General features: G+C 46.6%; 1 protein-coding gene across 1 annotated transcript in view; it reads right to left on the bottom strand.

Annotated features, from left to right (window-relative positions):
* The window catches only part of LOC121836820 (cytochrome b5 reductase 4-like), an 82,913-nt gene extending 73,200 nt beyond the window's left edge, over positions 1-9,713 (bottom strand). Inside the window, exon 1 of the mRNA XM_042292049.1 lies at positions 9,584-9,713. The gene's annotated coding sequence lies outside the window, so the exon portion shown is untranslated. The remainder of the gene's footprint in view (positions 1-9,583) is intronic.
* Positions 9,714-13,740: the final 4,027 nt, after the last annotated feature.

The following is a 13,740-nucleotide window of genomic DNA, read 5'->3' as shown; positions in this document are numbered from 1 at the left end:
TACCTCTAACAACCACAAAATTGAACGTAACTTAGTATCTTCGAGTATTGCTTTGAACTCCTGTCGTTAGAGTGCAATAGACGAGGTTCACTTAAAAATGTCGTCAGACGTATAACTGCGTACGTATGTAGGCTCCAGGTTGAGCGTTACAACAGGAACTGCGATGGAACGTTGCCAAAAGAGGCAGTTGCTGCTGCGACGGCAAACGTCTCTTTCGAATGTTCAAGTGGGAAACGGATTCTCGAAATTGGCGAAGGGGAAGAGGCAGGCAAGTTGATACACAACTTTCCCAAATTAGCTGAGACTAGAGAACAATGAACAAACAAAACAGACAAGCACGCAGGGACGTCTCAAACTCAGCTACTTCTTAATAAACAAACAGTCTAGCAAAAAAGAGCGCGCGCGCGCGTACAGACACACGCAGCACGCACGCGTCACCCCGTCCCCATTGGTCTAAAACGTCTCGCAAACAGGATAACAGAAGGAAAGACCTCCAAACTTCTCCGGGTAACTCAGTTTGGATCCTGCGCCCCACACTCAGTTCCTCGGGTATCTTTTTTTTTTTTTTTTTCCTTAGTCGCGAGTAAATTATGGAAATCCCGGAACGCACTCCGTCGCTCGCTGAATGCTGCAGGGACGAAAAACAACGACGGCACTTCAAAGGATCCCACCTAACGGAGGGACGATCGCTCACGAGCTCTCGACGCTAGCGGAATGCAAGAGAACATCTCGTTAGAATCTTCACAACACCCCGAAGAAAGGGAGGGAAACATATACATAGAGAGAGAGATTTGCGCGCGACAAATCCCTCCCCCCCCCCCTTTCCCCTTTTCCGAAAAAAAAAAGGCAAAGTTGTGTTTTGCGGCGGCAACGTCGTATCTGTCGTCGTACCCCCTAGGTGCAACATTGTGGAAGATATGGACTCCAGAGGTAGGCATGCATGATGTGCAAAGAAGAGTATACAAGTCTCGTTGACAAAAACAGCCGCGTGCTCGGTGGATGTTGCCACGGTTCTCAGATAAACTAGTTATTGAGGCACTAAACTCATCAAACGCAAAGTTGGAGCTGAAGTGGATGGGGCGTGCCGATTAGACACTCGCAACGCCGCCGCCGCGTGCTTTTGTCCAAGAAGGGCAATCGGCGCACGACGCTAACTTTTGGCTCCAACTCTGTGTTTGACGAGACTCCCTGGTCTGGAAACACTTCGGAGGTTTCTGCCCTAGTCAATTCTGTCACTAGTGGCGACGTGCGCGATCAAAGGCGTGGCTGTAGTCGGCCTTCCACTATTGCCCAAATGCTTAGTATGATGTCTCGAGTATAACGAATTCCACTTTCATACGAGGAACGCCTAGTGCATTGTACAGGGACCATCGAAATCTTCGCTGGAAATCGATAATTATGGTCGTGACGTCACAGATGGGCATTTGAGAGGGAGCCACCGAAATATCTCGTCGCCAACCATCCCCAACTTTCTTGGACGCCTCGGCGAATGCACGAAAATGAGAATTTCCAGTGAACAACAACAAAGATAGCAATGTTTCTCGGGATTATTTTAGATGACAGTATTAAAATATTGGAGAGCTTTAGCCAACCGTTGCCGTGCTCCGCGTACCGCACTACCGGAGCCTTCGAAGCAGGCTTTTAAGCGCGCGCCCGGGTGGTACTGTGACCTCGGGGCGCGCGTTCAAAAGCATGCTTCAAAGGCTCCGGTAGTGCGGTACGCGGAACACGGCAACGGTCTGCTAAAAGTGCCTATTAATAAGTGGTACTTAAACTTTTGGGCGGTTCTAGTCTTTATTCCACAGCTCTATCTCTACAATTATGTTTTTTAGTTGCATCTTAATGCTTACATTTTCAAAATGATCAATTTCTGCTTTTCTTAGCACAATATCGTATCTGCTCCATACCATGTGAAGAGGGTATGAAAAGGTCTACATGGCCGCCACTCAAGGTGCAGCTATCAAATGTGAGAGTTTACCTACATAGACTGCATTTAACTGCGCATGCCTGCCTTCGTTGTGGCAACTCAATCAAAACACCCCAACGTCTTTGTCCTCGTTCTTTCGAGGAAACAAGGTGAAGGCCTGTCATTAGCCAGCTCGATTCAACCGCACCAAGTTCCAGCCAAGTTTTTGTATAAAATTTAAAAGCGCTAACAAAGACGAGGACAAAAAGAAAGGCGAACAGGACGAGCGCTCGTCCTGTTCGCCTTCCTTTTTGTCCTCGTCTTTGTTAGCGCTTTTAAATTTTATATCATGAACCAACTCGCCCGCTTCGCCACTTTAGTAAAGTTATTGTAGCCCACCATAGCCAACTCTAGCCAAATTTCCCCCATGCCCACACCGTTGCCTACCCGGATAGCTGCGCTGCCAGAACCAGCCGGTATTTGCAATGTTTAGCCACAAGACAAAATCGTCAGCGCCGCAATTCTCAAGATGGCGGCGTCCTTAAAAAAGGGTCTATACCAACCTCTGTCACTTGCGAAAATTAATATAATTTCCAGGGAATGTCTTTCCAATTATGAATGACATTAATCTTGGACCGTATCACACCCAATATTGTAATACCATTAAATGCCACGATGGTGATGATTAAGCTAATTCACTGTAGCAAAATACTTGGGTACCGTATTCGAAAGAGAAAACGTGGCTTCAAGATTCCCGATGTCCTCAATATCATTCAAATCCAATTAAGTTTTTAACGTGGGCATGTTATTAGTTGCTTTTATTAGCGTTGTCTTCATCGAATTTGGCACCAGGTGGGACCAAATTTAAAAATGCCGCCCCTGGCTTCCAGACTGTCGTTACTGCTACCAGGACGTCGAGTACCGAATGATAGAAACAAAAATGGGTCCTCCTTATATAAAAGGGCCCTTCAAAAACAAAAAAAAAAAAGTACCTTTTTTATCAACCTAATTGGGACACGCGTGTCAAAAAAATAAATTATGCAATAATAAAAAAAATAAGGGCAATATTGACGACGAGAGATTTATTTGAAATTCTGGGCGCAATACTTATGGCGTCACGGAATGATCATTCGCTCTTGACCTGAACGAGGTCTTTCCTCCTTCCACCTCCACGTGAAGGCGAAGTCGATCCTCCTCTCCTCCACGCGCCCGAAATGCGGAGAGAAAACAAGTGGAAAAGAGGTGACTGCCGACTAAATCGCGACTCGCGCCCTCAATATTGCTGTTTTTTTTTGTTTTTTTTTTCGCGTAAAATTAATTTTTTAACACGCGTGTCCCAACCAGACTGTTTGAAGAAAACATTTATTTTCTCTTCAGGAGCCCTTTAAGGCAAGATATATTTTATAATGCATATAAATAACGGCATTGTATGCTGCCCTTTCTATTATTACAATTTCACGTGCTCGTCTTCCCGAGTCTATGACATCTAGATTTTTCACTTAGTCCGAAACGAGCAACTGCTAATGAGTTCTCCCAGACTCATTCGGAGGGCGAACGTTATTTTCAACTAATGTCATCGAATGTTTCCGTCTGGCAGCGAACTTTTTAGATTCGGGGGCGAATGCCATTCGCAAGAAATTACATTATTTCTGCCCTGTGCCAATTTCAGATGACGCGCACATTGAATTTTTCGCTGTGCGGCGCGCAACTTTGCTCGCCTCTGACTCCTTAAAGGAAAACTGAAGTGGTTCTTAAAAAGAAAAAACAAAACAAAAGGATAGAGATTAATTTTAGCGTATTTTTATCCCGTGAATTTTAACATCACGAGCATTTGACCCGAACGTATAAATAAATGCAAAAAAAAAAAAAAAAAAAAAAAACTGCTGGGTGTGACGTCATAGCCAGCGGTTTCGGCTGCCAAGTTGCGCCTGCTGCTCCTGAGGGAAAGCGTGCAGTGTTTTTGGCTACTCGGGTCAAGGCTTGCGGAATGTGCAGAAACGCTGAAATCTCGGTATTAACACATCACAATTTTACAGCCGAGCTGTTAAGGGCTAGTTTCCCCAGGATCGCGTCCCCCGCAAAGAAGTGAAGACACCGAACTCTGGACGCCTACCGCCATCTATGAGCGACGGCGGAAAGCCACATATCTGGTTGCCGCCGTCGCTCATAGATGGCGGCAGCCTTTCCACTCTGGCTTGCCGACCTGCGGCCGGCCACTACTTTCCATTGTACAGCTCCGCTGGTCTTCCTTCTTCACCAGAGTGTAACGGCTGAAAGTTGTTCCTCCCACCGAACACGCCCAGAAGGAGGGGTACTTTAGCGGTACTTTGCAAGTGCTGTTGCGGATACTTGGCACGTCAACCTGAAATATAATTTTAATATTCGTTATCCTGAGGGGCAAATGAAGACGATACCGGTGCTTTTCCTCAAATACAGAACCGTTTCAGTTTCCTTTTAATGGATCGGAGCATTCTAAATCGGTTCCGAGAAAATCAAATAAAAAAACGGCAATGTTTAAAAAATCTTTTTTATTTATTTATTTATTTTTTTTTTTTTTAGTGCCGCGTTTTAAAGCGTGTTTCGAGGTGGACGTGCGAGTATATCGTTGTACGAAAATTCGACCTACTAGAGCTCTCCATTATTAGAGTATCTGGGCAGCTGTGACGAAAATATTTACCTCTTAGGAGTTGTATTTAAACAAGTTGCAGAGCCTAAAAGCCTAAAACAACAACAATCCCGAAATTCTGACAAAAAAATAAATAAAAAATAAAGCTCCCGTTTTAAAGGTTACGTAAAGCATGACGTGTAAGCTCAGAGTTGCAGGGTTCAAGTCCAACTAGTAAACAAAACACTTTCGTATAACTTTTTTTTTTTTTTTTTTTTTTTAATGCATGACGTTACGAGGTGCACGTGTAAGTGTTTTGGGACTTCGGAGTTCTATTTTTTGTGAAAATCAAAAAAATGTCCTTCGCAATGTTTTTTTTTTTCTTTTTTTGGTATCGCTAATTTTGCATTTATTGGGGTTTACATATTCTAAATGTTTACTTCTTACAAATAACGGCGTTTTCGGCAGAGCGTAATATTGTCGTATTCCCAATTGTCTAACTCGAGTAAATTAATGACAAAAATAAATATAATATTTACCGATAAACGGATCAAAGGACACGAAAGTCGTTTTAATTGTGAGCAGTATATTTTCAAGTACTCCACGTGAAATCTGTAGGACATGGCTACTACAATTATGGAAGCCCTGCCTCAACTTCTAGTATAAAATGGCCCGAACAAATTAAACTGAAACAAAAAAGCAAAAACAACTGAACAGTGGCTCAAAATAATACGCCCTTTACTGAAAGCCGTCGTTACCCAGAACGGGCAATACCAAAAAAATACGGCAACATTGTGTTTGGAGCCACAAAATAAGCTTCAGAGTAAAGACACTCGAACCGCATCGATGCTTCAAATCATTTCTTGCCGCTGATCTGAAGCTTTATCTGAGATCGCAGGAAACGGTTTTCCGCCCTCCAGAAACATCGAAACAGTTCGGGCCAGAGCAAAGCGACCGTATGCCTAAAGCTCAGAAAGTGGCATTTGCGAATCGTAACAACCACAAACTGCGTCCTCTCTTCAGTAAGCATCAAAAATGGCAGCGCCCACAATAAAGTCGGGGAATGGAGTGCCCGTGCGTTAAACGTATAGCTTATACTACAGCGACTCTGACTGTGTCGTCGATCTGTTGCTGTTGGCCGTTGTTCTAGGCGGACGTTAACGACAAACAGCCCTTCATCAAATTAATCATCCAAGTTAAAAAAAAGAAGATTTAAAAATGCGTTTTGGCTTTTGTTTTTGTTTGTTAGTGTAATCGTAATTTTTAAAATAAATTCGATGGAATAAAAATTGTACCAGCAAATGTCTTTTTCCTATCTTTTTTTTTTTTTTTTACCTACGTACCTATACGTATATGTATTTGAACCGTACAGGTAAGACTTAAAGCGCTGGATATCCTACTTATCCAAGTTACCGCCATAGTTCGACCGCGCGTCGAACTATGCCGGTAATCTGGCTCATGGCGTATCCCAGATTCAGACGCGCACGCTCCTATTGGTCTGCTGTGGCTGCCTGTGGTGCGCCGCCGTTTGCGAGCACGCACCTATGCGACTACAGCAGATGCGCCGGCGCCGTGTCAGTCATCAAACGATTACTGACACAACTAAGTACAGCCCATTACCATAACACGCGATCTCATTACGCTGCAACACGGGCAGCAAACAAGAAAAGACCGACGCCACGTGTTCTTTCAGGCTCCACCAAGAGAGCTGATGCACGGCTGAAAACGTAAATAAGGTTAGAGTGCGTGCGATGCGAAAAAACACAAGAAACACGAAGAGAACCCCACGAAAATTGGCAGATCCACATTGAGCCTTCTGTTTAAACCCTCATCCAATACAAACTACAAACAAAGATAATATGCACAAAGGAATGCAAAAACGCGAACCGACCGATGAGGGGCATTTACCGCGAATTAGCGATTAATTATCCTTCATCGCTCTAGCAGGTTCGTGTCGTGGCAGGTATAAGCGTGCACACACGCACATACGACACTTTCGCTCATGCGGGCGAATCCCCGAGGCCGGCGAAGCGTGCACACACAGCCCAGCTTCCCCGTCTCACCGTAACTTGACAAAGGGCCAAGGCTACGGTCCCATGTGAGCCAATCAGAGCGTCGCAGAGAGACACCTGACCCCGTCTCACGAGTTGAGCGCAGTGCTGTCGACGCCGCGAGCGGGAGAGGAAGGGAAAAGCCGCTCTTGCACCAATTTTGAGTGACGGGCTAATCATGTACTTGCAGCACGTGATCATATCTCTGCGTGGCCTCTATGTCTGGCTCGCAATCACAAGGCAGTGAGTTCAATTCCCGCCTAAAATTCTTAATTTTTTTTAAGGCAAATTAATTATTTTTTTAAAGTGAAATCATTTGAGACATGCGGCGACCTTTATTTCGGATTACATTTAACCTTTTAATTACTTTCCTTCCATGCGTGACGTTATCTGAGCGTTCTGGGTTGTTTGAAATTCCCGCACGAGGTCATGTGGCTGTGACGTCATGACCCTACGACCAATCAGGATTTTCCCGTCACGACGCCAACGTCGTGACGGGAAGATGCGTCACGCGCTCCTTAACGCTGTGGGTCCGGGCAGAGCCACTATATAGCGACCTAGTGTCACTATATAGCCGCCGAATTCAGAAACCTCACTCAAACTACACTCAAACTGAAGGGCCCCTCCACTTCCTCAAGGAAGGCGCGAGGGCCGGCGCTGGCCAATCGCGAGGACGGATCTGCCGTCGCGATAGGCCAGCGCCGGCCCTCGCGCCTTCCTCGAGGAAGTGGAGGGGCCCTTAAGTTTGAGTATAGTTCGAGTGAGGTTTCTGAATTCGGCGGTAGGTCCGGGTAAGAGGGGAGTCCCTCCTTCCGTAGCTGCTTGGGCTACGCTCTCGCCCCTGTTCCCTTGGTATACGCTGTCAAGCGCTTCGCCTGCATCGCTCTGATTCGCCCCCAAGGGGCCGTAGCGTTCGAATTTTGCCAAGTGACGGTGAAACGAAGTATAGTCGATAGACCACATAGGCAAAAAGAAAAGCGCCACCTAGTGTACTTGTGATTAATTATCAGAGTTCCGCCATATATTGGGCGGTTCCCGAAGCAATAGATTCGCCCGAGAGACAATGGTCCCGGCAAAGTGGGAGTCGTAGATTTAAGATATGATCACGTACTGCAAGTCCAGTACGAACCCTTCACACAACAACGTCTTCGATAAAGACTGTGCGCTGACCTGGACGGCACAGTTCACCGTTTGAGTAACGAGTGTTGCGACCTCGTTGCTGACAATTCCTTTTCTAGAATTACGCAACAGTCTTTCTCTTCTTTCAATCAAAAATAAAGAGCGACCCACTGAGCGTACAAATACATCGTCATAATATCATGAAAACCGAATTAATTGCAGATGCGCCTTGTCCACAGCTGGTAGATGTGAAGAAAAAAAAATATATATGTATATGGCGGCTCTGAATGACGTGGCGATTATAGCTGTCAAGAATTTTGCATATATGGCCTATAATCAATGCGCGTCACTCGCAGTTTATTCGGCCCGAAAAAAGGCAATAATGAACGCTCGAAAATGCTAACAGAAGACAACAACGAAACATTAAAAGTCTCCCTGTTGGAGGCAGCGCAGGAATTTAAGCTAAAAGGCAAATCTATGAGAAGACGAGCGAAGGTATGGATACAGTTACAGTTGTGAATGCGCGATCGTTTGTTATCGTACTTTCACCTTCTGTCGCTGATTTTCGCGCACTTTGTTTTATAACGAATGAGCAGCTTACACTTCTGTGTGGATATAGCTTACGGTAATCAAGCTGGATAGACTCGATTGCCCGAATACCGCACAGTTTGAAGGGTAACGCAGAGAATATCTTCGAATATTTTGCAGCATGGTTAGACACTTCGCGGGACACATCTCGTTTGACGTTGGAAGTTCCTGGGGAATTTCGATCCAACTGAATTTCCCAACCCGTTTAGCGCTGCCATCTGATCTATTGGAACTAGTATTGGTACAATATTACGACCATCCCCAGTGGAAACGAATGACCTCGTTCAACGCACCTGTCAAATTTCTGCACTTTTTGGGCAAGGGGAAAAAAGAAAGGACGTAACAGAATGAGCGGTTGTCCTGGGTTCGCAGCAATTCAACGCACCCGCGCGGCACTACAGTCCGCAAAGTTCAGTTTTGTTTCGCCTGTATTTTTCTGACGTCCGTTCCACGTTTCTTTTTTCAGTAGAGATGCTACGATTTCTCTTAGACTAGGGATGCATCTTTTTTCATGTAATACAGGTAAAAGGCAGAAACGAAGAAACCTACATCTATAGTTTCTATAAAAAAATAAAAAAGAAGCTTGACAGGCAGGCATGTAGCAAGTTGTTAAGTCCAGTGAAAAGTTCCCTGACTCGTTATTGAATAAAAACAAAGGATAAAAAAAAAACGATGCAAAAGAAAGGATGCATTGGGAGAACCAAACAAAATATTACTTGCTCAAGTTCTCTTCCGTCCCGTCAATGCTCTCCGTATACAGGATACTGAGATAAGGGACTTCCGACACCGCGAGGTTTCCGCACCCGTTTTATCGTTGCAAAGTTACAAGGTGTCACTCAGCACGGCAAAGAAAAAAAAAAAATAAGTCAAATATACGGTTCCCACCTTGGTCGCCAACGAAAGCGGAAAACCCGATCGACCGGAGTGACCATCTGTTGCGAGTTAATTAATAAGAGCGGTACAAGCCCCGCAGTCTTTTTCACTTTAGCAGAGCGAACGCTGGAGAGGAGGGTGCCACCAATTGTGACGAGGAGAGAGTTTTGTGGGAGAGGCTTTTCTTTTGACCTTATTCGGCAGTGACAAGCGTGCACAGATGAAACAGCTCTAAACAGTCGTTTTCTTTTTCTTTTTGTTGTAAGTACACCGACGAATCACCTTCTTACGTTGCACACACTAAACACGCTATACAGAGAGACAACGAATTCGCAAAAGCAAGGCCTATCTGTAGGTTAGTCCAGTTGCCAAGAATCGACACATTTCGGTTCATCCTCGACTGTACCGTACCGGAATCAAATCAAATATGGCAGCACGTACCTCTATGACCGTAGACGGTCCCACGCGGGCTCTGATTCTCAATCAAACGGCCGTGATATATCAGTACAATAAGCCTATAAGCGGTGCAAATAAAAGAAAAAGAAACACACACACAGAATGTGCATTAAAGAAAGAAAAAAGAAGGAAAGCACAAGAAACACGAGAGCGACAGACAAAGCGCCATCTTTGAGGTCGTGGCCTCCGGATGATCGAAACTTCCAAAGGCTTCCGGCAGATGGCGGTAAAAGAAACAAAGATCGCTCGGCTTCCGTACATGCATGGAGCGCAGCGGACGCTATCCAGCCATCCCAGCCAATCCCAATGCCGCGTACGTGTCACGTGACCTTCCGGAGGGGCGCAATGAGGTGCGGGGCGCGGAGCGTGCAGGTGGTATACGCTCGCCAGGCCGGACTGACTGGCATGGCTGATAGCGGCGTCCGCTTTGGTCGTCAATAAAGACGAAGCGTAGAGAACAATCAATATCGTGCACAACGCGTCTATTTCCTCGACTCAACGAAGGCGAGAAGCGCAGTCAGACCTGCTCTTCCTCAAATGGAAGGTCAACGCAGTCCGACGGTGTTGTCGAGCGTCCTTCGAGGCGTTGATTGGACGCGAGGCCCAGCCGAGCGCCGAGCCAGCACTCGGTGTCCTATCTGCGTTTTCGCCCCATACCTCCCTGTGGTGACGTCAAAATTCGAGTGCACTGGCTTCGATTATTCGAGGTGCTGTTAGCTCGCGGCTGTCGGGAAAGACGAGAAAAAGTGCCTTACAGCCGTCTCCATTACGCTGAGTGCGTGCTGTGTGCACCGTCGGCAACATCTTGCGCCGCGGCGGTACTTACCCGACTAACGCAGCATCGTTCGCGACGCTTTCGCTTAAAAAAAAAAAAGTGAACGATCAAAGAACATAAAAGCTATCTCTGGTAGAACGAAGCGAATAGGATAAGAAAGAGCAACCCGCATCAAATCCACTAAAACCTCCGGACAACAGCGCTAAAATGACTCGAGCCAGACCACCGAAAAGGCGAACAAAAACGAAGGAACGCGGGTTCCCGGGCCATCTCAGATTCTGGCCCGCTCTTGAATTACCCGAACAAACGAGGAGCGAGCTGCCTGTTCCAGGCACGCCAATCACGCGGCAACGAGAGAGGTTGGGAAGGATTAATGTTTACTTATTTAAAAATGACGACGTCGTCCAATCTCGATGAAATCGAGACTGAACGAGAGCGCCATCGCAGTTTGAGAGACTGCGTGCTCGTTCTATGATTCCTGGCTCTAGAAAAAAAACGCGTTTTCTGTTGTTTTTTTTTTCTTCGAAAAGTGCACGTCTGTTACGAGCACCCGCTAATGGCAGCGTCTGGAACGTCAGTGCCAGAACCGGCGGTTCGTGCGTTACGTATACGTGTATCGAGGCTGTTTGGGTGTGTCTTCGTTAATGGCGGCTTTGGCCGGGCTGTTTTCGATCGTCGAAAGTTGCTCTGAAAGATATACCTGTCAGCTAAGAAGATCCCACGGGGTATACAATCTCAGAATATTTCTTCTTAAATTTTCATGAATAAAGAAAATAAAAGGCATTGTCGTACTGCTCGCGCTAGAGTCACTTTGGCAGGCGAGCGAAGCAAGCAGACTGCACGAAGCATATGGGGAAGACGACATTGCCGCCTTTTCCATATATATTAACGACTTAGCAGAGGTACGCAGTTTGAATCGAACAGCGCTGTCATCCCCAGCTGGTTGTCGGGACCTTCCCTTGCACCTTGTACCGTGCCCCAGCGGAGGACTGAGGATTAATTTGGACCACTTGGGGACCTTTCGACGTGCAACCGTCAATCTCTGTCAGACTGCGGGCACCTCGGTCGGGATTCGAAACCGCCATCTGCGGATCTGTGGGCCGGCGCTCTCGCCTCGCCAGCCACCGAGGTTTTATTTCTTTATTTCTTATTGGGGAGCCACCGAGGCGGCTGATAGAAAACGAGACAAATTGTGTATTGTATTTATTCGCTTTTTTTTTGCTTTTTGTTTGGCAACAAACTTAGTTCCGACATCTATTAGGCAGTCCTGGCACACTTCAGGTCCGGGTATTTTGTTCTAAATTTTTACGCATGATTCTTTCACCATAAAAGTGAATTATATGCAAGGGTGGCAATAAGCGACCATTTCCCAAACATTGCGCGTAGATTCAATCTCGCAAATACAGCGAAACCAGCCGTCTAGTTGGGAACCGGGAGGGTTTGAGGGCTATTTGCACACTGGCGCCACCGTTCGCAAGTCTGTTTACTGCGCACACAACTTAGCCTGCTGACGTCACACCCCTGTAGCAATGAAGCGTCAGTCACGTGGTCGCGGGAGTAACTCGAACAGAACATTTCCGGAAGCTAGGTAAAAAGTAACTCCGTCACCACGCCAGGTCTGATGTCAAGGAAAAGTTTATTTCAACGGCCACGGCCTCTCGATATTGCCAAATCTAAAGCAACAAAGGAGGTTGTACATTAGTCGAATGGAGGAGCCTTTTTCAAGCCGGAAAAAAGCTGAACAACAGCAGACAAACCTAAAGACCCCTGGATCTGTTTACGTTTCTCTTGCAAGTAGCGTCAAATGCGCCAATGCACGAGACCCGTGTTTCAAGCGGCCCTTGGAAGCAAATGGCGGCGGAGCACCCGCTCGTGGCCCGCATCTTGCGCGTTTCCACAAAAAAAAAAAAAAGAAGAATGGTTGGGGGCATTTGTACGCGTGAATTTTATCGAGGGAGTTTAGACAAACCGAGTCCTAAATGGAAACCATCCAATGAGTTCTCCGAAAGCCGTCCAAACGATACAGTATACCTCCAAGGGCCCCCGCTCCTGTGAATCGCCCTATGCGGCGTCAAGAACATTAGCCGCCGCCGTTCAGTCACCCCCCAGACTGGAAGAGCACTCAACCCCGTGCCTCGAACGCCTCCAGGCTTGTTCCCCCATTCGCGATTAAGTGACACGGGGCGTTTTGCCACTTCTAGGGACGTCGCGAACCTAGCGAGGTTCCGGTGCGACCAAGTACGCGGCTTTCTCGAACTTCCGACGCGAAGTTCGACTTCCGAGCGCATGCACGAAATTTCGAAAACGAGCTGACACCGCCTGGTGGAGGAAAAGTGCAATATTTGTTGGATGTATCGCTTCGCTGGTTCGACTTACCTACTAACCCAATCACTAAAAGTACATATTTTTCCTTTTTTTATCTCGTGTAAACGTTGGTAATCGTTTTGCGAAATATTAAATAAACGACTTTCTATATCATTCGCTTCCCAAAATTCGAAATCTTCGTGTAGAAGCCGGGCAACACTGTCCATAAGCCGATTTTTGTCGAACTTAGCAAAAAGTTTGAAGGTTCGCCGATTTAGTTGGAGGTTCGACAAAAGTTCGGGCTATTCAGTGGCAACCGCTTTTGACAGTTTACGACGCTTGCCCTAAAACACTATACTCATCTGCATTTTTTCTTCTTTTTTTTTTTTTTTACGCAGTATATTTTTACAAGGGGCTTGAAATACTTCTAACAACATCTCAGTCGTCTTTCTTTTTATGACCGTTATGTTAGTCGTACTTTTTTTTTAATGTGAACATAAGGGACTTTTGGAGCGACGCAATTGCCCTACTTGACTCCCAGTAAGGAACGAAGTTTCCTGCCTATTTGTATTTATATACGTACAGTCCGGACGGGAGCTGCCTGTGTTCAGGGCTCAGCCTCTGAGCCCGTACGCACTAGTCCACCTCTTCTTCCTTCGTCCGAACAGCCGGTTGCTACAGGTACCCCTCCCTCCCTCCCCCCCCCCCCCCCCCCCCCCCCGCCCCACCCCGCCCCAAAGTAAGCAGCTTTTTCTTCTTTTTTTTTTTTTCTTTTTTATTGTATACATTTTTACATAACAGCGGGCGCCGCAGTTGCAAACTCAGTGGCACTTCCGTTTTCCCGGCGGGACCGCAGCCGTTCTCGCGGCAGCTCTTATCATTACGTCTTCGCAAAAAGGATCGGGGAGGGCATCGAAGGTTGCATCGATTATTCGGCAAACAAAGGAACCGATCAATAGTAGGGGAGACTCGCCAGGCGCTAGGGGAAGGCGCCCTCCGAGGAACGGCCTCTCCTCCGCGCCGACTTCCGGCGCGGGACAGGGAAGACAGTCCGAACATCGGT

This window comes from Ixodes scapularis, unplaced genomic scaffold (genome assembly GCF_016920785.2).
Source record: "Ixodes scapularis isolate PalLabHiFi unplaced genomic scaffold, ASM1692078v2 PGA_scaffold2__306_contigs__length_199485367, whole genome shotgun sequence".
Lineage (NCBI taxonomy): Eukaryota > Metazoa > Arthropoda > Arachnida > Ixodida > Ixodidae > Ixodes > Ixodes scapularis.
Note: the sequence above shows the minus strand (reverse complement) of the source record. Positions and strands in the feature narration are given on the sequence as shown.